Below are 21,804 nucleotides of genomic sequence, written 5' to 3'. Positions count from 1 at the left end.
AACTTTCTTTCCGTCATTATTCTCGTTCGCCAGGAAGTACTGTTCTAGTCTTTCAACATATGTGCCACAGTCCTCCACCAAACTATCAAAACTGTCCATTTTCTCCAGACAACCAGACAGATTTCTCTCTACTCTGTTCATTTTTCCGGTTCTTTAATTTGTTTTACTCACAGCCCCTCTTTGTGCTGCGTATCTGGGGTAGATAGACTCCTGCGAATGCACCTGCTTTTCGATTCTCGTGTCTCCCCGTTGTTTTCTTGAACTAGCTCTCAAATAGCTCTGTACAAATTCAATTTTGGTTTGATAGTATGGTCAGGTGCATGTAAACCCCATCGCCAGTTGTATCTTACAACATTCTACCTTATATAAAATTGAGAAACGCTGTGTAATAACCGCTTTCTGTGTTTTTCCTTTTGTTGTAACTTGTATTACCAAGAGAACTTGTATTAATGCGCATATGCACACATAATGGTTAATAGTATACATAAACCACAAAAAAGTAGATCCATTAACACAATATAAATAACAAGCGTGTCCTTCATGAGTCATGTATAAACACTAACTGATTACTGAAAAACCTTTGTGATTGAATTAGGAAACCTGTTATTCAATTCACTTAACTTAAAAAATATTGGCGAAGGCTGTCAAATTAGGCAAAAAAAAAAAGTTTTAATATTCCAATTGAAAGTAATATTTGAAAATATTTAAACTTAGGTTAATGAGTCTGGGTACTACATACATTCATTTCTACTTGCTTTTTTAAATATCTATATATATAATTCACTAAGGCATGACAACCATGGAAAGCACGCCGGAAGGGGCGTGGATTCACTAAGCCGCCGACAAGTGAGACACCTATGGCGCACGCAGGAAGGAGCCACGCCCACCAACTCCAAGACCATTGGATACGAGGAAAACTCAGAGCCACACCCACCAACTCGGATGCGACGACACAGAAAAACCGGCGTCATTTATATTCGTCTGTCGTAGAGGTCACATGCAGCTCTGACCCACGTTGACTGTTCATAGAGGCATGTTTCTCGCGGAGGTGAATCGCCATATGCAGCGTGTAAAACGGTTTGCGAGGGGTATCCCATGGGATCCTTAAAACATTCATTTACAACTGAGGTCAAAACACAATAAAGTGAGCAGTCTTTAAAAAACCGAGTTTTCGGTTATGACGCACGACCTCGTGCACCATAGCAAGCTGTTTTACACGTTACATACAGCAATTCGCTTCCGCGACAAACGTGCGTCTTCTTAGATGCTCCTGCACTTTGTACACCCCCCACCTCGCTACCACCTTGGTATATATAGAAAGGCAGCCAAAACCGCACAGAGCAATAAAAAGTCTACGCGAGTCACCGGTACATCTGGACTGTGCAAAGACGACAACGACTCGAGTGACAAGTTGGAGGTGGGCACATGAGCAGGCAGTGTATACTGAACGAGAAATCAGCAGACTAGCATGACGGAGGGAGCGGAGTGGACGTCCTTCTCCTCTCCTCCCGTTCCACCCTCCGTGCCTGACCGCCGCACGGACAATTGTGTGTTTGTTCGTTCCGTGCATTGTTACAATGTTGCTTTTCTTTCTGATTTATTACATTACCGATTTTTCAAATGTTAATTTTCTCCCTGTACTTAAAAATCATTAAAAAACCAGCCTGATTATGCCGCATATGGTACGCTGCGGGTTGGCTAGTTAATTATAATGTAGTACAGGGCTCGCAAAATTTCAAAATCCCTGGTAGCCCTTCGGGCAGGCACTCTTCAGTTTTTGGTAGCCCAAAATAAATTTAAGTAGCCCGAATAAAAAGATTATTTTAATGTATAATATTGTAAAGGAAATAAAACATCAATCAAAAATTGTTAAAACACAAATTACAACAACTGTATAAAAATTACAATCATCAACTCAAATATTTGGTTCTAATTGAACAGAAATTTCTATGAACTTGTAAGAACTGTGTAGAACATGAATCAGTCTGTGTCAGATTCTGAATCTGAAATTTCCACTGAAGTCACGGATGAGAAAATGCCACTCGACGTTGAGGGCATAGCATCTCCTCCATCAGCTTTCTCTTCCTGTGCATCGGCCTCCATTTCACTGCTCTTTGTTCTTGTCGGAGTTTTATGATCCAGGTGTCTTGAACCTTTTCCAGAAAACATCCAGAAACAAATTGACTTGTCAGGGCAAAAAGATTCAACTGTTTCCCCATTAATGGAGAGTTGCATGCAGTCATTCAGTGTTTCAGGGTGTAGAGAGGTACGATGTGTTGTCTTCACTCGGTTCATGCAAGAAAATCCTCTCACAGATGGCTGTTGATGGACTAAGTGTCAGCATTAATTTCACCAGCAACAAGATATGAGAGAGGTGTTCTGGATTCTCAGAGAGGAGATCTCTGTACAAGCAATCAACTACCTTGCTACCCCGGTGTTCTGCAAGCCACATTTTTAGATCCATCCATTCTTGTGGAATTTTCTCTTTCTCTTCCTCATCTAGCAAACTGGCAAAATGTGTGACAAGATAATCCACCTCTTCATTCCCATAATTTGCCAGCTCTTCTCTGGGGTATGGAAGAGTGGAAGGGTCAAAAACTTTGAAACAAGAGAGAGGCTTTTCACGCAGATTTTTAAATCTATTGTCCATATACTTGACTGAGTTGTCAATAATCTTCTGAATCTCTGCACCAAAGGTGTCTTTGTCTGTACCCTCACCTCTTCTAGCAGGTCACTGACTTTTTGTGAGCTGAGTTCCACAGTAGCAAATGCTACCATCCTTGTTCGCTGTGAACTTTGTGTCCAAGGTTTTCTGGTATTCTCCTGGTTTTGTTTTTAGGCTGAGTAAGCGTGATGTGGTGCTCTCAACTAACTGATTTGTTTGTGTGATGTTTAGGTTATCATGCTGAAAATCAGTACAGCACTTGGATAAGATGGTACTGTAGTCCAACATGAAATGCAGGAAGCGAACAAATTTCTCAGTCTTCATCTCCTGCACCACCCCCTTAGCTTTGGCTGCATCCTCGGACTTGACATCACTTCCTCCTGCCATGTTCTCCATATGAACAACAGTGGGAGTGTAATTTTTTTCCACAACCTTCAGACATCTCAGCCGGCTTGGAAGCCACCGTGTGCTCTTCAGGCCACTGAAATGTGCCAGTTTCTCATTTAGCAGTTCACTTATTTCTGTCAGTTCTCTTCGCTTCTTTGGGGAATAGTAGTACATCTTAAAGATGGTTTTCAGTGTACCTTCAAATTTCACCAGGTACTCACAGCCTTTCATGCTATCCAGCACGGCTAGCTCTAAGTTGTGTGCCACACAGTGGATTGTTATGATGTGGGATATCCTCTGTTTCAGTCTCCCAGCTACTCCTGTTTTCTCACCCATCATCACTGCAGCACCATCAAAATTTGCACATACTTTCTTTTTCCATGTGTCTTCTCTGATACCCATGGTGTTCACTGCTTCATCAATAGCCTCTAAAATACCTGCAGCATTTGCACTCTTGACTGGCTGACATTTGATCATGTATGTGGATATGTCACCATTATCTCTCACATACCTGACATGAACCAACTCCTGTTCTATTATACCAGTGTCTGTACTGCCATCTGCAAGAATGGATAAGAACCTGCTTTCTTGAATTTCCTTTTCAATCTGGTCTCTTGAAATTTGTGCTATTGCTCCAATAAACTCTCTGCAAGCATGGTCATTGAGGTAAGTGGAACCAAGATCTAGGCCATTTGCTTTTTGAAGTTTGCAAAGACTGCTACATTTTGCCAATGGTAGTTCACTCTTTGCAACATAGTACGCTGTTCTAAACAGCTTTTTCAAGACTTCTTGTTGTGCTTGGTTTATTTTTAGTATGGTTTTGCAATTGGTGTTTGTTCTGGGAAAGATGCTGCAGACTGAGCACCAATGCATTTCTTGTGATGCAGAGATTTCTCATGGGTTTTGATAGGGTCTTTCCTAAAATTACTGGTCCCAGTAACAAAGGCGCTTGTCGAGTCAGAAATCGAGGGAAACTCACGACACACCCGGCAGAACATTGTTATTTAGCTTGTCATATTCCAGCCACAGAAATTCTTTTGTCCATGAAACCAAAAAGCTGCGCTTTCTTTTTGCCTCATAGTCTAATTTGTCATAACTTTTCCGCTTTGTGGTAGGCTTTTCTCTGGCTGTCCCTTCTTCACCCTGACCTGTCTTCTTTGGCTCAGCAGAACTAAAATACCTGCGTAAATCCATCTATTTTTACACACGCACACACAACGGTCAGAGATTTTTTAAATTCTCTGCAATCAACCTCTATCACATGTTTAAAGCTTGCTGCGGGAGATTTCACTTCTCACTTTTGAATAGTAAACCAATGAGTGATAAGACGATGTCAGAGGAATTGGTGCGCAATTAATCTGTCACTGACCAATCAGTACTGCCGCTTTCTATACACAGTTCGCGCGATCGCAAAGTGAAAGTAAAAACAAGCGCGAATTCAAACGCGATTTCAATATTTCACATATTGACAGTGGCTCATCGATGCCCGTAAATGACATAATTACCCAGCTACATTTGCGAAAGAATGCAAAAGCATTGCCATATATTTTTCCTTCCTATGATAGCCCGACGGGCAGGGCTGAGATAGATTTTGGTAGCCCGACTGGAACACACAATAGCCCCGGGACGTCGGGCTAGCGATTTTGCGAGCCCTGTAGTACATGTGTGGCTTGTAAGGGTTTGCACTACTTTTTGCAGCAGGTTTTATGACTCGCTGTCCTGACTAGGGAATCCATTCCCCGATGGGTTTATCCATTCCCGGGAATCCCCCATGTCATTCCTGGGAATGACACAGTGCACGGGCATCTCACGTGTGAACGGTTTTAGAACGACCAACACTTACTTTTAATAAAACTACTGCAATATGTTGACACCAATAAAAGACTAACCTTATCTACAAGCAGTTCATGCTGTCATACAAGTATATGTATCTAGTTAGTTGCAGTAATAAGACTGTAGAACGCACGTGTCCAGCATGTGGTCATCCAGGCGAGAGCGCACATTCATTCAGAGTATGCCAGCCACTGAGAAAGCACGGTCTGCCTCCACTGAAGTAGGCGTCACAGTCATCAGATACTGATACACTTGTTCTTAACAATGCCCGCGCTTGCCATTGCTCTGAAACACCGCCATTTCAGCTTTTACTGATGCATCCAGTTTCTTGTCATCATTCTGTGATGGCAAGTTTCTTGGCACAGATAATGTGGATGCAACAGACTGACGCATTACAATTTCAAGTTGCTGTTCAAAGCGGTCAACAGCACAGACATCAACGAACTCTGCCCCGTCCCGGCATTCGTAAGCTGCAGAGTGCAGACACCTCCCAGTCCACAGTGCTAGGAACAAATGAATGAGCAACACACTACACCGTGGGCCAAAAAACCGTGCCACTTAATTATTTTCAACTATAACTCTGTTATTTCTTGATCGATTTTTAGACTTTTACACGTTATATATGCGAGCTTGGCCGTTCCCTTTCACCCGGGAATTCCAGCAGTTTCAATCCCGGGAATGGATTCACAAGGGTCACAAGTAATACAGATCAGTAGTAAGACCTCCAGAGGGTAAGAATAATGAGCGAAGTAAAAGAGCAGGCAAGGGTAAGATCAAGGCAAGCTTGTTTTATTATGAAGGTGTCTAAAGGGCAGTGGCAGGGCAACGTATATGTCAAAGCATGCAGAATACAAAGACTGTTGGCACCTATGGACTCATCTGGAAAGTCCAGCTCCTGCCTGTATCAAGTCAGGGTCTGCACAATCTTTCTCCTTTTTTCTCCATTAGAGATGCAGCAATATTTTAATACAGGTGGCCCGAATTTTTTTGTCTATACTTTATTGTTTTAGGCGTTATGTGAAACCAGCAGCCACGCAAGGCTGAGACAAACTGTAGGACACAGCATGATGGCCCTTTAAAGTGGGGATTTTAATGGGTAGTAATAAAAGGAAAATCAGAATTACGATATTTTATTTTATTTATTATTTTTTTTTTTTTTTAAATATAAAGAAAATGCCTTAGCATCAAATACTCAAGAGGTTACATGTTTAAGAGTGAGTGAGACAAATTCAAAATGATACTTTCAGGGCACATGGAAAAGTGTTTAGAAAAAGTGTTGTTAAGGGGACTAAGATGTATTTTTTTTTTTTTTTACTAAAAAGGGTAAAAAAACTAACCACTCAAAATTACAAAATGGCCAATTGTGTAAGTGAAGTACAAAAATAGATTAGCAAAACACTGCAGCTTTGCATAGTGCGCCTGGAGTAACTCAAAGTCAAAATTAGTGCAGATAAAACTAACCACCATACTTTTTAAAATCCGATGTCAGCTTTTGCTTTCAAACAAAATTTTTATAAATAAATTAAAAGTGGCCAAAACTAAACAGTTTCTTGAAGGCTATTTGATGTGACGGTTTGCCAAGAGACAAAAGACTTTGTATAAAGTTGTTTGTTACTGTCTTAAAAGAAGAGGGGAAACTGGGCCAAACCAGGATAGAAAAAGAAGGGCAAGGCTCTGATGCACAACTACATAAGAGGTAAACTACATCAGAATCCATAGTTTAAGAAACAAACACTTTACAGGTCCTCGGTGGGCTAATAAGTCATATATAATTAGCACTTATACATGATTAATTAAGGAAAAGTTAGGGGGGTTGACCATTAGGACACTGAAGAAATTGCTGTTAAAAATAGGGCATTGTAGTCATGAGAATAATAAATTAAATGTTTGTCATTTCAAGCATTAATAGCCATTATAAACCCTACCAATGTTTCAGCTATATTTGTAAATCAGCCTTTTGTTATCTTAATAAAAAAAAAAAATTTTTTGTTTAAAAACATGAAAATCTTTGGGCACGTCAACACTTTTGACTGGAAGTGTACATAATATTTAATAAAGCAATCAATAATTAACAAAATTATTTTACTCATCAATTACTATAAATAAAATCAATTAGTCATTATAGCACCAAATACATACAAGAGCTATTGATAACATTTTTCAATATTGAACACATGAAAAACTACACTTCAAAAACTACAATTTGGATTTATTATTAAGTTTCAACAATCTATAATAATTTACAGAAATATCTACCAACTATTTTTCTATTTTACTCTATCACGCATCCCTTTATCCATGAACTGAAACCACTTAATTCAACTTTTGAATTATGATGTGCCACTGCCAACCCCAGCAGTTTCAGGCACAATATGCCAGTCCACTGATAAACTACAAATAAAGGTTCCGTATTGCAAGAGTGGGCACCATGATTAATGCCCCTGCATTATGGATCTATAATCCTGTATTTGAATTCAGCCCCAGCCACTGTTCATGTAGTATTTGGACATTTTTCCACTGTCTATTTAGGCTTTCCTCCAGGGACTCCAGTTTTCTTCCCATTTTCCCAAAGACATACATTAGGCAAATTGGTGGTTGTTAGTTTGCCCAGTGTGAGTTTGGACATATATTTTGTAGAGATAATTTTATGACCTGAATAGTACCAATCAGAAAACATCGTCGCACTAATGAAATATTATTTGAAAACGAACAGCATCAGATTGGGTGTGAATTTATACTGGCGCTGTCAGTTAGAGTCAAATTTAGGGGGCGTGAGGGAGAGCATGAACATGACAGAGAATAAAACGGGGAAAAAAAAAGCTAACTTTTAAAAATACCATACATTTACAGCTGATCCGACGCGGTTCGTTTTCAAATAATATTGCATTAGTGTGACGATGTTTTTTGATTGGTAATATTCAGGTCATAAAATGATTTCTTCAAAATGTCACATATATTTGTCTCTTTCTTTTTTGCCCGGTCCTGTGCTAACATCGTGCACCAGAAGGCATGAGATTATTCAGTGCGAGCAGAAGCACACAGGTCGCCGGTTGCTTGTGCTATAACACGATTAACTTGGTGGCAATAAACGCACATGTACTGTGCAAGGCATGTACGGGGTTCACTGAGGAAAAAAAAAAAAAGTGTTCATGGCTCACCTTAAAGAGGAGCTTCGTCGTCGCTTCTTACAAGAAAAAGCGATAGATAAAGCAAAAGAGGATGCAACATCGACAAGCTTCTGTCCCAAGACCACCTCTCCCCCCAGCCCCTTCAGTGTAATAGAAACACAGCACAGAGAGAAGTGTGTACATTGCAACAGGTACACATTGTAAATGTAGAAAGGACGGTCCTTGGGTGTGTTGGAACTTTTAACATTTGAATCTGATGATTGCATATAGCGCAGAACAGACCTCTCTGTACTATTCTTTCCTCTGCACGTCCTGGAGTAAAAAAGAAACAGTTCCGTTCACCAAAAGGTGGAGACTGCATGGGCTAGATCGAAAAGAAAAAAAGAAAAAAAAAACACGACCACTGATTACAAGTGCAAGATGGCATGCAAATGAATATGAATAATGTTGCATCAGTGCCACAATGTTTTCCGAAATGTACTGTACAGGTCATAAAATGAGTTAATCCAAATATCATATATACCTATGTCTCTGTATTTTTGTCAGTGCGGCTTTGACATCATGGACCATAAGGTGCATATTAATTCAGTGTGAGCAGGAACACACAATAAAACTGAATAAAAAATAATTCAAGTGACAGTGTTATACGAGAAGGCAGATTCACCAGTGTCCGCTTTTATCCCTCCAGATCAGAGAATTTCCAGTTTCATTGTCTCAAAACACCACTCACATCTAGTTATTCCCAGTTTCAAATAAAAAGTAACCACATCAGATCTGGGGTTTTTAGGGGTTGCTGTATCGTGATCGCAAATGTGAGAATAAAGTGAAAAAAAAAAAAAACAAAAACCGCTACCTTTTAACTTTTACAAGTGCTATAAATTTACACCGGCTGTTACCGATACAACAAATCAAAAGTATGTTTTAATTGTGTAATATTAACAATAAGAGCAGCTCACTACTCAACACAGTAAATTTGCCGGGGAGCTGGTTTTGAACTCACGACCTCCGGATTATAAGTCAGCAGTTCTAACCACAGCACCACAAAAGCTTGTACATTATACAGTTCATGTCTACATTTTGTCATTTATTACTAAAACATGAAAAACAATTCTGTTTTAATGATATGTTTACATAGATTGTTGTAGACACAAAACACACATCAAATTATTTCCCCTTACATTTCTGGTCAGCTCATACCCAGATAATCAATCAAGGCAGGAACTAGGAGAACTTCTTGTCCATTCTGAGGCGGTGGGGGTGGATGGTATAACAGGCTGATTGGGCTTATTGACACATTTACAAGACAAAACACGTTGGAGAGGTGCGAAGGGATTTAAGGTGGGCCAGATTTACACATTTTTTCTTTGGCTCTGGTAATTCTAATGTTAAGCTATAATGCATAAGGTTGTAACAAACTTCAGGAGACATTCAGTATATAGGACTAGTTCTGCAGGTGACGGATATGTGAAAAACATTTAAAAAGGTTAATTAAACTCTGCAAAGCTGTTGGCCCAGACAGCATTTAAGAAAACCACAACAGTGGAAGTTCCAAAGATATTTGCTGTTTCGTGCTTAAATGACTTTCAGCCAATTGAGTTAACCTCTGCGGTTATGACGTGCCCAGAGGAACAAGTCATGATCCACATTAACCATAATATCCCTGGTGCCCTGAATCCAATAAAGTTTGCATTCCAGTGTAACAGATCAGCAGATGACAGTATGAAACCCCCACTTTTGAATTCTGCAAAGCTCTAACGGAGCCTTACCATTCGTTTCCCGGCCACAATGTCACGGAGCTCCCAGTTTCCTGGATTACACCTGTCCTGCACTATGTACTGTACCCACCTACTCTTTCATGTGAAACAGTACTGTATATTACTTTATTTTTTGTTTTCACTCTTACTGATCTCTGCAACACCTGATGTCTGTAAGAGACACTGAAAAAATAAAAGTGGAATGTATTCAATATTCCCGCAATCAGCTATTTGCCCTGCGATCGCAAGCACCTAAGTAGCTTGGTTTCACTTTACCGCAGGAGCTGTTTGCCCGCAGACGGACAGGGTGACAAGCTAGCACAAGAGTAAAAGTAAGACAAAAAGGTTTTAGTCCTGGTCTGCAATCTATTATAATGGCAAATGTTTGATCACTATCAAATAAGATGGGTGAACCGTCTGTGCTTATAGCAGGTCATGGAACATACAAGTACAGTGGCATTTTGTGCTTTATGGAGAGATGGCTTAAACTGGATATACCAGGCAGATTTCTTCTTATTCAAGCAGACAGTGTCCCAGTGTTGTGTTTATAAAAGACAGGAGGGGGGCTAGTAATCTATGGGAATGATGAATGGTATAAAGAGGAGCATATTACAGTTAAAACTACAGTTTGTAATTCAGACATTGAAATTCTGGTTGTCCACATTTGCCCAGGAAAAGAAATTATATCATCCCTTTTAATGTTTATATTCTTCCCTCTGCAAATAAGGATTCAGCAACGCAAAAGATTCATTCTGTCACCAATACTTCAATGATGACTCATTCTGACCCTGCAGCTATAATATGTAATGTGGGGCTGCAACTAACAATTATTTTCATTGTTTCCATTAATTTCCATTAATCTGGCGATTACTTTATTGATTAATTGAGTTAGATTGTAAAAAAAAAAACCTTTTGATATTAAACACAAAGTGTATCAAATGGAACTTTTCACCAAATAAACATATTTGTATAAAATTTTCAGAAATGTATTTCTAATGAACTACTTGTAGAGATTTTAAACAAAATATAGGTTTTTATACATTTATGAAACAATACATTGAAAATAGTAATAAGTAGAAATAAAACACTTGGCACATCTGGTTGTGCAATGAACACACACACACACATCATTTCTTAAACACAACTGTTTTCAATGAATTAACTAAACTAACGATTTCCCTATATTTTCAGAATCACAATAAACCCACACTTCAAAAATTAAACAGGTAATTTAAACTTTTTTTTTCAGTTTCTGTGAAAAAGGTTTACTAGAAAATCATCTTGTAAAATCTGACCACCACAACACCATAGAAGAATCTGCTGCACCATAATTAGTGTTCTTTTTTTTGTTTTTTTTTTTTATATAAAGTCTGTAGTAATGTTTGAAATTACTTGTGATGTGTTAGGGAAAAGTCCAGACCGCTTTCCTTTTACAGCAAAGCAACTGGTTTCATTAATGTAAAACTCAGTAATATCCATCCATCCAGTATCCAACCCGCAATATCCTAACTACAGGGTCATGGGGGTCTGCTGCAGCCAATCCCAGCCAACACAGGGTGCAAGGCAGGAAACAAACCCCGGGCAGGGCGCCAACCCACCACAGGGCGCGCACACACACACCAAGCACACACTAGGGACAATTTATGTCAAGTTTATTTTAACTGAAGGTTTGTATATTTTTGCATCAGCTTTAGTCTTTTTTGTGTTTGGAAACTTTTACCACTGCAGATTCTTTAACAAAACTGCTTGCAGACAACACGTTGTCGCAGCCTGTCGCATATTATTTGCTATCGGGAGTGTAATCTGGCCACAAAATGTGTTTTATCAGCTATACTTGGCTTGCTGTAGCAGTGCTTGCAGATTATTTTTTATTCCTCCAGACCGTATAAAAGACACTTGAAGTCCAATAGTCAACTAGTCTGGAACTTTCACTTTTCCATCCCACTCATATGTTTTTAAACAGAATGAGAAATAAGCCTGTCAGTCGCAGGTGACGTGCTGTGGGATTCAGTCTCACTAAGATTTTGATTTCCTTTGCACACAACACTGACACAAAACTCTGTCACATAGGGTAGTGTTTTATTTAAATTATAGGGGACTGGACTATGACTCAAACTATTCCTCACTTCAAACCAAAAGTTATGTCATTATTACTAACCTAGCAAAAACTGTGTTATGTATTTGTTATCACATAACACTGAAGTTAACATTCAACTTACAGTGATAACATCGAGTCTCCCTCTTCCACAGAGCCTGTATACGTTTCCTATTCTAATGTTTGTGCATCTCTGCATGCTCTCATGCAATACGAGGTCAGACCTATACATTTTGCAACACACCTTTTTCCCAGCATTCAGAGTAAAGAACTCTGAAACTCTGGAAGTCTTAGATCAGGGGTGTCCAACTTCAGTCCTGGTGGGCCGCAGTGGCTGCAGGTTTTCATTCTAACCCTTTTCCTGATCAGTGACCAGTTTTCACTGCTAATTAACTCCTTTTCCCTTCATTTGAATAGCTCTGTTTTCGAGGCTTCAGTCCTCTGAATTGATTTGTTTCTTCATTAAATGATAGCCAAACAGAAATGAGATGTGAAATGAGCCTACAGATGACCAGCTAAACTGGAACGTCAAAACACCAGCCAATTGCACTCTAACCAGTGACACATCAATTAAAACTAGACAAAAGAACTTAATCAGCAGCAGAAACGGCTCACTAATGAAGAAAATGGTTAGAATGAAAACCTACAGCCACTGTGGCCCACCAGGACTGGAGTTGGACACCCCTGTCTTAGATCGTACCGTCTTTTCTTTCACTTGCTTACCATCTGCCTTTTCTCATATGTGCTCACAAATGAATGAAATAGTGATGCAATTTAGTGGCGCAGCATACTCCGCCAAATGACATAACCAATAAATTGATGAAAATGATCACTGCTAATGTTTTAAATAATTGATTATTATCGATAATGTTGAATAGTTGTTGCACCTCTAATGTAGTGATGTCTTTCCAAAGTCATATGGCTGAACAATGTCAAATTTGTCTGGCACCTTTAGGCAAATCTGACCACAACATTTCCAGCTACAAGCCTGAAATCAGACATATCCTGTTACCCCTGTGGATATTGTGCAAGTGGAGCCTGGAAGCTAAAACAGCTCTGAATGAGAGAATGAACATACAAGAGAATGGGAAATGGGGACAATATTGAGGGACTCAAGTCACTGCATCACAGACTATATTTAATTCTGTGTCAACAGAGTAGTACCCTCAAAGACAGTTTAAAAAAAAAAAAAGCTTGATGTTTGGAAAGCAACCTAGTAAGGGGCTAAAGTGTCTCTTGAATGAGAAAAAGAGCATTCAAATCTGGTGACAAAGACGCTCTGTAAGATGTACATTGTGTGCTAAAGAAAAAGCGGAGTGAAGGAGAGGAAGCTTACAAAGCTAAAATAGAAAACAGGAAAAGCTGCAGGATCGGATGGAGTCGTTCCACGAGTTCTTCAGGCTTGTGCTGACCAATTTTGTCTTCCGTCATCAGGTAGAGAACTTTGCATCCTGGTACAAAAAGAATTATCTGCACCTTAACATCAGCAAAATCAAGAAACTGGTTATTGACTTTCGCCACAACAAATAGCCTCCATGTCCGGTCACTGTTCAGGGACTGGATGCAGAGGTAGTGCACTCCTACAAGTACTTGGAGGGAGTGAGAGGAGGAAGGGAAAGGGTGGTAAACATTAATGACAGCTTGGACTGGTCTCAGAACACAGAGGAACTATATAAGTAAGTGCAGAGCGCGTTTTTTCCATGAGAGACTGCATTCCTTTCATTTGGGAAGTAACATCCTTAATATCCTTTACAACTCAGTGATGGTCAGTGCAATTTTCTACACTGTGGTGTGCTGGACTAGTAATATCACTTCAAGAGAATCCCATTAAATTAACAGGCTAATTAAAAAGGACAAGCTCAGTTATGGGATACACTCTGGACCCCTTGGATGTAGTACCAAAGGGGAGAATTAAAACAAAACACAGTGTCATTATGAACAATGCTGCACATCACCTCTCTGGCACACTAACATAGAGTACATTCAGACAACAAATTATTCAGCTAAGCTACGTCAAGCGGTGCTACTGGGGGTCCTTTACGGCAAAGGTAATATGTTTGAGTTATGCTTCACTGTGACAGCCAAGTCAGAATTTCTTTTTAATTTTCTTGCTTTTTAGTCATTCTGGTGTATGTTCAGACCATAATATGGATATATATTATTTTATTCATTTAAAGAGCTTTGGTAAAAAGTCAAATTTCCCCTATGGACAAATACAGATCTATCCATCTATTTACAGTATTCATTCATGCTTTTTATTTATTTGTACATCACCGCAACTATGGCACACAAATTTCACTATTCTATCGCTACATATGTGGCAATAAAGATCTCTAAACTCTAATTTAATAAGTAAACTTGGACTACAGACAACCCTTCCTAAACCTAATATATCAAGATTAAACAGTACTCTCCACTCCTGGTCAAGGAATATTGCCTGATTCTCTTCTTTGGTTATTTAAATATTAAAGCCTTTGTCAGCACTGTGTACATTAGCTTCAAGAGTTACAGATAAGGGAAGAAACAGACTGTTCTGTAATATACCTAATATGCTATTGTGTTTAAAGAACCTGCCTCTATCATTTGAAAAGCTCAGTTTAGCTAGATATTTTAAATGCACAATTAGTCTGCAGTTTGATTTATTTATTTAAAATTCCCCTTTTTATTTAAAGTGTTCATATCTACTGTTGACTACATAATTAAAAACATTTACAAGGGTTTTTGTTAATATTTTCAAGTATTAAAAACATTAGATGTTTACTTTTTTTAAAAACACAAAAGCTATACATTTAATTTATTATTAATTATTAAATAAAACTGTATTGTTCTTATATTTGTTTTTGAAAATGTGTAATCTTTCGTTTCCAAAAAAGTGCTGATTCAAAACTTGGGTATAAGCCTACAGTGTTCACTAATTGCTTGGTATCGGCTGTTAAAATAACGTTTTTTTTTTTTTTGCATTCCTATTAATTAGGGGTCAGATTTATAAAACTTGCATTCACACAAAAAGAGGCCCAAAATGTGCAAAATTGTGTTTCCAGACAACCATCATCACTTATAAACGTGTTATGATGGGAGAAAATGTGTATATTTATGGCAGCTCTGAACCGTTCACACATAACATTTCAGAGAAACTAGAAAATGACAACCTTGATCAAGCAGGAAAATGCAGCCAAACTGCGTTTGATGATTCATGCACATAATAAATCGCATCACCAAGTTGTAATTAGAACATGCATCAACATGAAAAACATATTACAACTAAAAATTATTAATAATGATACACAGAATATATTTTAGTTCCATTATAAGAGGGTCAATAATGCATATTTGCACTGATGAATCTTTTGGCTTTGCTTAGTTTATATAAGTTACCCATTGTTGCTTCTTAGGGAACTATCTGACATGCTAGAAATACCTAGCAAACCTTCACTCCATTATGCCCACTGTGCTAGAAGCTATTAACCCAACCAGTAAGGTGCTATATCCAGGTTTTCTATGGTGTGAGTGTAAATACATAAAACATGTTTTTGCCAACTTAAAAAGGCATCTAGTGAGGATGTAGATCCTTTCGTTAACCTTAAGCTGTTACATTCCATTAGCATACAAGCCATCTGTGACGCCAAGATGAAAATGACAAACGTTATTGCTTGGTAGCCTAGGTCAAACTGCAATTCATTTATTTTGAGGCAAGTAGCTTTAGTCGACATGATGGTACTGTACATGGTGACTGGCTTGTTGGTAAGGTAACCAGTTGAACCCTCAGGTTTTTATATAGGCTGTACTATTCATTAAAATGACAATCCTGTCATATGTCCAAGGTAATAAAGGCTACCCGTTCAAATGTCTGTGCCTCACACCTTCTCCTGACACCCCAAAATCAGAGGTGAGGCACCTAAAGCTGTGCATGATCTTGTGCAGTCAGTTGCAGAGTACAGCCAGATACTCTTGAATGCAGGTGGTGGAGACTTGATGCGTCAGCAGGGCTGCTCTACCAGCTAGTGAAACTCTGCAGCATCGCTACTGCATAACTATGAAGTTGGTTAGCACAGTCCACATATGATTGTTTCAGGGCAGCTATCATAGAAATGTGAATATGTCAGATAGTTTATTTTTTTTTCTTGCAGGATACATTTTCCTGTTTTTTGGCATTCGTATATTATCACACTCAAATCCATGCAAAGTTATATAATTGAGACCCACTAGGTCTCTCCTATATTGCCATGCTATGCCTTCTAAAACAGTAGTATTAATACCAGGAATTTTGAAAATTATACACCTTGCAATTACGGTATTTGCTCTCATGTTAGGGCTGTGTGATTTTTTTGATTAAATAATTTTACTGAAATTAAGGTTTGAGTGCAATGTCCATAATTGAAAATCACTTTTTTTACTCAAAAGGTACAGTTAAATAGTCGAGTTTGATCAGCTGGTTACACATGTGGTGCTTCTCTTGCATATGAGCTAAGTCCAAAGTCAGTTGTCTGGAATTGATGTGGATATGAAAGATTGGATGACAAACAAAAAATGTAAAATGCTAAGTTTGCAGAAGGATGACTTAAGCTAAAAGTGGCAGAACATTAAATTTTTTTCAGCACTTAAAACAGGAACAACAGAATAGAATCAGTGCAAAAAAGTACAGGACGAAAAGTAAAACCTTAGCCTATTTTTCACCTTGCTTCAGCATGCACCCCACAAAATGAGCTCCCTGTTATATATCCCATTAGACAGCGTGATTGCGTTAAGGAAACAGCATGCCTTGTTACGGGCTGGGGGAAGAAAACAGTGGAGCAGTCCATCAAGTCTTCTTACCCTGCAACGGTAGCCGACAGACTACAGTGGTGGGGGAAAAATGAACAAACTGAAACAGACAGTTCGTGGGCTACCAATACCTGTACATTAAGTATTGGAATATAAAATGGTTTCTAAATTTGATAAAGTAATTTGCAACTATAGGGAATTATATGCCAATCGAAATAATGTACAATTTATTTTGCTTACAGCTAGTCAAAATGTTTTAGGCGAATTTGTAAGAACTGACAGATTCTGTAATTTACAGACATGTCCAGTTATTGAGACCACTGTAACCCATATGGTTTAGATTGCGAACAGATGTATGACAGCAACCATGAACAATACTAAGTTAAGTGACAATCAAATCAGTGGGCAGTAAAATGTAAAATAAATCTACACCATAAATGCCGCAAAAATCGCAATTTTAAAACTGTTTCTTTAAGCAGTCTCGAAGATGTTGTGCATTTTCTTTGATAAAAGCATACTGTAGTAGAAAAACTTTATCAATGCACTTTTTTCAAGCTTGTTGCACAACACTTGGACTTTTTGTATAAAAAACAATAATTCGCATTTACAAAAAATCATAGCTGATAACATTAATGTAAAATTTCCAATTACTCGCAAAAGCACTGAACATAAATTAACTGCGACCAACGTATTTCAAGTTCCTTAAACATACTTTCACATCTACCCGATTTGCGTAATAACTCTGAAGATGCAAAAACACCTACAACACTTCTCCATCGATCTTTTTGCGTTTAATCATGTTTCTGCCTGCGTGGTTTTTCCGCACTTTTTATCTAGTGTCAAGAAGTTCTACTGGTAATATGTGCCCTGTGACGTACCTACCGGAACAGAAGAGAATTCAGCAAAATACAAACACTCGACGCGTGGCAAGCCTCTTGTATTGCACAGTTTAGGGGCAATGACTAAATGTAGTGTCCCTGTCAGGTCTTCTTCAGTCAACACAACAACCTGCGGATTCCTTTAACTGGACCCCGACCTACGACCCTTAAATTTAAAAAAAGCTTTCTCCAACTTATAAATCTTTCTTACCTTTTGGAAAAAAATCTTCACACTACCGCTGTCTTAGTCCACAAGGAAGCAGGCAACTTTGTAAATCTTCAGATGACTTAAATATATACAAATAGCTCTAAAAGACAGCGGCACTAATATACATCACCCCCATAGCCGCCATCTTCCAGCAGCACATCCTTCTGGGCTACGTGTACCTCTGACGTCACTATGCCAAACAGCACGCGTCATTAGACGACGAGAAAACACTGTCAGAATATTTTTTATTTAATATAATATAATATGCTCCTCTGTCTTTTCAATTAAATATATATTCGCTTTGTAGTAAACAAAAAATATCAAGTCGACAAGATGTATATTTTTGCAGCCATGGTCAGTCAAAGGTCATGTAAGCAACACGCCTGCGCTTCATTGGTGTTTTGAAGTAGTGGGGGTTTTATCTTTTCTAAAACTGCGCTTGACGTTTTAGTCTCTGTACGTGGATGATGGAACTTCATTGGAAAACGGGCAGGGATCTAAATTTTGTAGTTAAAAGATTTCAGGCTGTTGCACCTGAAGTGGAAAATGTTGTGGACAATGCTTTTTTCGTAGCACAGTTTAGGTAATTTGTTTTATTAAATTGGTTCACTTGCCCTTCAGTTGACTTTACTGTATGGGCAGATTTTGTTACAGGGTCAATGATTACATTCCTCGCAATGTAGAGGAATGTGTAGCTTCCAACGATGTATCATAGCAATAAATTACATGGGGGGAATGCAAGTCTGTTATTAATGTGTTTCGTTGTTTGGTGGGATCTGAGTAGGGTGTCTATGATTACTTTTTATTATGCATTGATATAGATTGCTCACATATAATGACTGTGTTGCGTATGCGTCTGTGCGTCCTTCTGTTTTAAAATCGCAATTATTCAAAGTAAGGTTTTATTTTTGTGTTATGATGGCTGTTAGTCCTTACCCAGTTTCCTGTTTACAAGTAGAAATGGTTGACATGTCATTTCATTTGCGAAGGTTGCAGATGGCTATGATGTTTGGTATACATCAGTAGTCATAAGGATGTTCACCCAGCTAAGAATATATTAAAAATCGTTGGCAACGTGAAGGTCGCAAGATTTATAGTTTTGAGTGGGTGCGACATAAAGAGACAAACAATAAACCTCTTTCAAAAGTGATCTGAATCTTGGGCGGAAGTGCAAACATAAATACATATATCGGAAATATTCTGGTATGGTTTTAGTTTTTACATATGGCTGTAAAGAACCAACATACCATCATGTTTGTTCAGCAGTGATGTGTCCTAAAATTTAAGATTTCAAATAAAAAAAAAAAAACTTCTGATAAACTGTCAGTAAGTTTACATCATCAAAACGGTGGTAATTCTTCTGATGTTGCAGTGGACAGACCACTTTTCTGCCTTATGCAGCCTTACGTTTTGAATGTTCAAGAGCTGTCCAGATCTTTTCAATGCTTATATAAATACATTCATCTCAAAGTTTTTTAATGCTTCATTTAGATTGATAACTAAAACTTACAGTCTTCCTTTTATGCTGTCTTATCTATATATCTGCATGATGGTACCTACATATCTCTAATGAAGAGGCTTTCTGCCTGGTCTTTGCCACAATTCATTTATCATTGCTATTGTGTATGCTGCATTCCTGCTATTATATCTCTTCCAATCACTGCATCATCTGATTTTTACTGTCAGCTATTCTTACTGTTGCTTCTGCTTGATTTTCCTTCATTAAGTTTCTCAATGTACTCCTTTCACTTTTCTCTAACTTCCCTTGCTTTATGTACATATGTAATACAGCTAGTATTAACTTTTTTTTCTTGTGATTTCTTTGAATTTTTTGTAAAGTAAGCCCTTTTTCATTCTTCTAGTTTTTGTCATTCTTTGTCCCAGCAAGCAACTTTTGAATCATCTTCTTAGTTCATTATTCATTTTTGTGTATTCTCTTTTCCTATCTATGTATTGATATTCTTCCATTTTCTTCCCTCATTAGTTTTTTTTTTTTTGGTTTATTTTCTACAATAATGACATTTTTTTTTAATGCTTCACCATTACTCCTCTATCATCACGTCCCCTTTGTAACTGATTTGTTTCTGTGGCAATGTTGCTTCTTTAGCCTGCTGTAAAAATTACATTCTTTTTGTCCTTTTAGTAGATCAGTCTTCTTCTTCTTTTGGCTGCTCCCATTAGAGGTTGCCACAGTGGATCATCTTTTTCCATATCTTCCTGTCCTCTGCATCTTGCTCTGTTACACCCACCACCTGCATGTCCTCTCTCATCACATCCAGAAATCTAATCTTATGCTGTCCTGTTTTTCTCTTGCCTGACAGCTCTATCCTTAGCATTATTTTCCCAATATACCCAGCATCTCTCCTCTGCACATGTCCAAACTAAAGCAATCTTGCCCCTCAGACTTTATCTTCAAACCATCCAACCTGAACTGACCCTTTAATATACTCATTTTTTTTTTTTTTAATTTTATTAATTTTATTGCAATACAAAACAATCAATTTTTACAAAAAGTAAAAATAAGAATAAGTCGACGCCCACCCCTGATGTACTCATTTCTAATCCTGTCCATCCTCGTCACACCCAATGCAAATCTTAACATCTTTAACTCTGGCACCTCCAGCTCTGTCTCCTGTTTTTTGGTAGATCAGTATTCCATCAGTTTCTCCTTTTCCTAGAATTAATTTTATTCAGTTTTAGTGTTGAAGTTCGATCAGAGTATGTCTGCTCTTGGGGAGCTGCAACAGTTTAGCATGCTTTTTCGATATCTCTGTTTGACCAAGATATAATTTAACAACACTACAAATTTCTTGTTTGGTGGTCTGGCATTTATCAGAGCACACTGTCTTTTTTTTAAAGCTGTAAACTATAATAAATCCAACATGTACTACCTGTAGTCCAACAGAGAAGTTAAGTGGTTTAATCAGATACCAAAAATTAATTTTGTGCTCACCTGCCCCATAGCTCCTAATTCTTTTAGGCTTTCCATCAGACTCTTTTGTACCAAAGAATGAGTTGAGTCAAACCATCAAGGTGGTCAGGCATTAAAATGCCTGTTGCACTTGAGTAGTTACTTAAGTAAGCACTACTGTATGTAAGTGACAGAAAAAGACCCAAGATATGCAAAACAAAAGAAGAGGAGATAGATTTAAAACACCACTATGCTGACTAGGGCATTACTGGGTGGTATCCTGGCTCACGAAGGCTTTCCAGTATACTGCACAAAAGTGTTAAACCCCTTCAAGTTCTTGGATGATCATTTCTTCTGACAGTAGCTTAAATTCTTCCCCTCCACTTTCTTTTGCCCTCCTTCTCTCCCATGAGCTTACATCTGTGGACCTTCAACTAGCTTATGATATTACAAATATTGTGTCATAGCCAGCAAGAACTGTCTTAAGTATTTGCTTATTTATAAGACTTTGGGACTTAATTTCATGATTACAATATTTTGTGAGGTGGGGGGGAAGTTGTACTGTAATATTTTTGGTGATGTAATTTGGACTTCCTTTAATTAAGTGTGTGAATGAGAATGGTGTGATGTGGATCTATTTAAGTCACTGATTTGTGGCAATTTTATTTAGTTCCCTATGACTATTAATTAGATAATTATAGGGTTCTAATGAGTCTTAATGTTTCATATGTAACAGAGAATTAAAATAAAATAAAGTTTCTTACATGGCAAAGTGAATTAACATTTTAAAAATGGATACATTGAAAAGCTTGTGTATTGACAACTTTGATAAAAAATAATTTAAGTGACACACTTGTGACTTTACAAAGTGAATGCAGAAATAGGACATTAAGTTAATGATGAAGTTCAGTTGAATGTAGTTGATGTGTGACCAAGAATACCCTACACTACTGATTCAAAGTTACTAACCATTTTCTCCCATTATTATTTGTATGCTTTGGCTAGTGATGTTCAAATACATAAATGAGGGCAACATAAATGTCACATTCTAAAAATATTTTAATTGTTACTTGTAAAAGAAAATATGTATTTTTTCAAGTTTTATGTGACATAGGACAATCTTTTCTCAATGTGACATGGTAGGTTTGTTAGTATTCTTGCAACTAAGCAAGGTAAGGTTACAT

General features: G+C 38.0%; 1 protein-coding gene and 1 long non-coding RNA gene across 6 annotated transcripts in view; one reads left to right on the top strand and one right to left on the bottom strand.

Annotated features, from left to right (window-relative positions):
- The window catches only part of sec16a (SEC16 homolog A, endoplasmic reticulum export factor), a 219,458-nt gene extending 201,599 nt beyond the window's left edge, over window positions 1-17,859 (bottom strand). For all 5 annotated transcript variants that reach the window (XM_039763857.1, XM_039763859.1, XM_039763860.1 and 2 more), the window contains exon 1: window positions 17,713-17,859. The gene's annotated coding sequence lies outside the window, so the exon portion shown is untranslated. The remainder of the gene's footprint in view (window positions 1-17,712) is intronic.
- A 268-nt stretch (window positions 17,860-18,127) lies between these two features.
- LOC120535788 overlaps window positions 18,128-21,804 on the top strand; it is a 60,106-nt gene continuing 56,429 nt past the window's right edge. Inside the window, exon 1 of the long non-coding RNA XR_005634972.1 lies at window positions 18,128-18,292. This is a non-coding gene — a long non-coding RNA (uncharacterized LOC120535788). The remainder of the gene's footprint in view (window positions 18,293-21,804) is intronic.

This window comes from Polypterus senegalus, chromosome 9 (assembly GCF_016835505.1).
Source record: "Polypterus senegalus isolate Bchr_013 chromosome 9, ASM1683550v1, whole genome shotgun sequence".
NCBI lineage: Eukaryota > Metazoa > Chordata > Cladistia > Polypteriformes > Polypteridae > Polypterus > Polypterus senegalus.
This window is presented reverse-complemented; position numbering and strand designations above follow the sequence as displayed.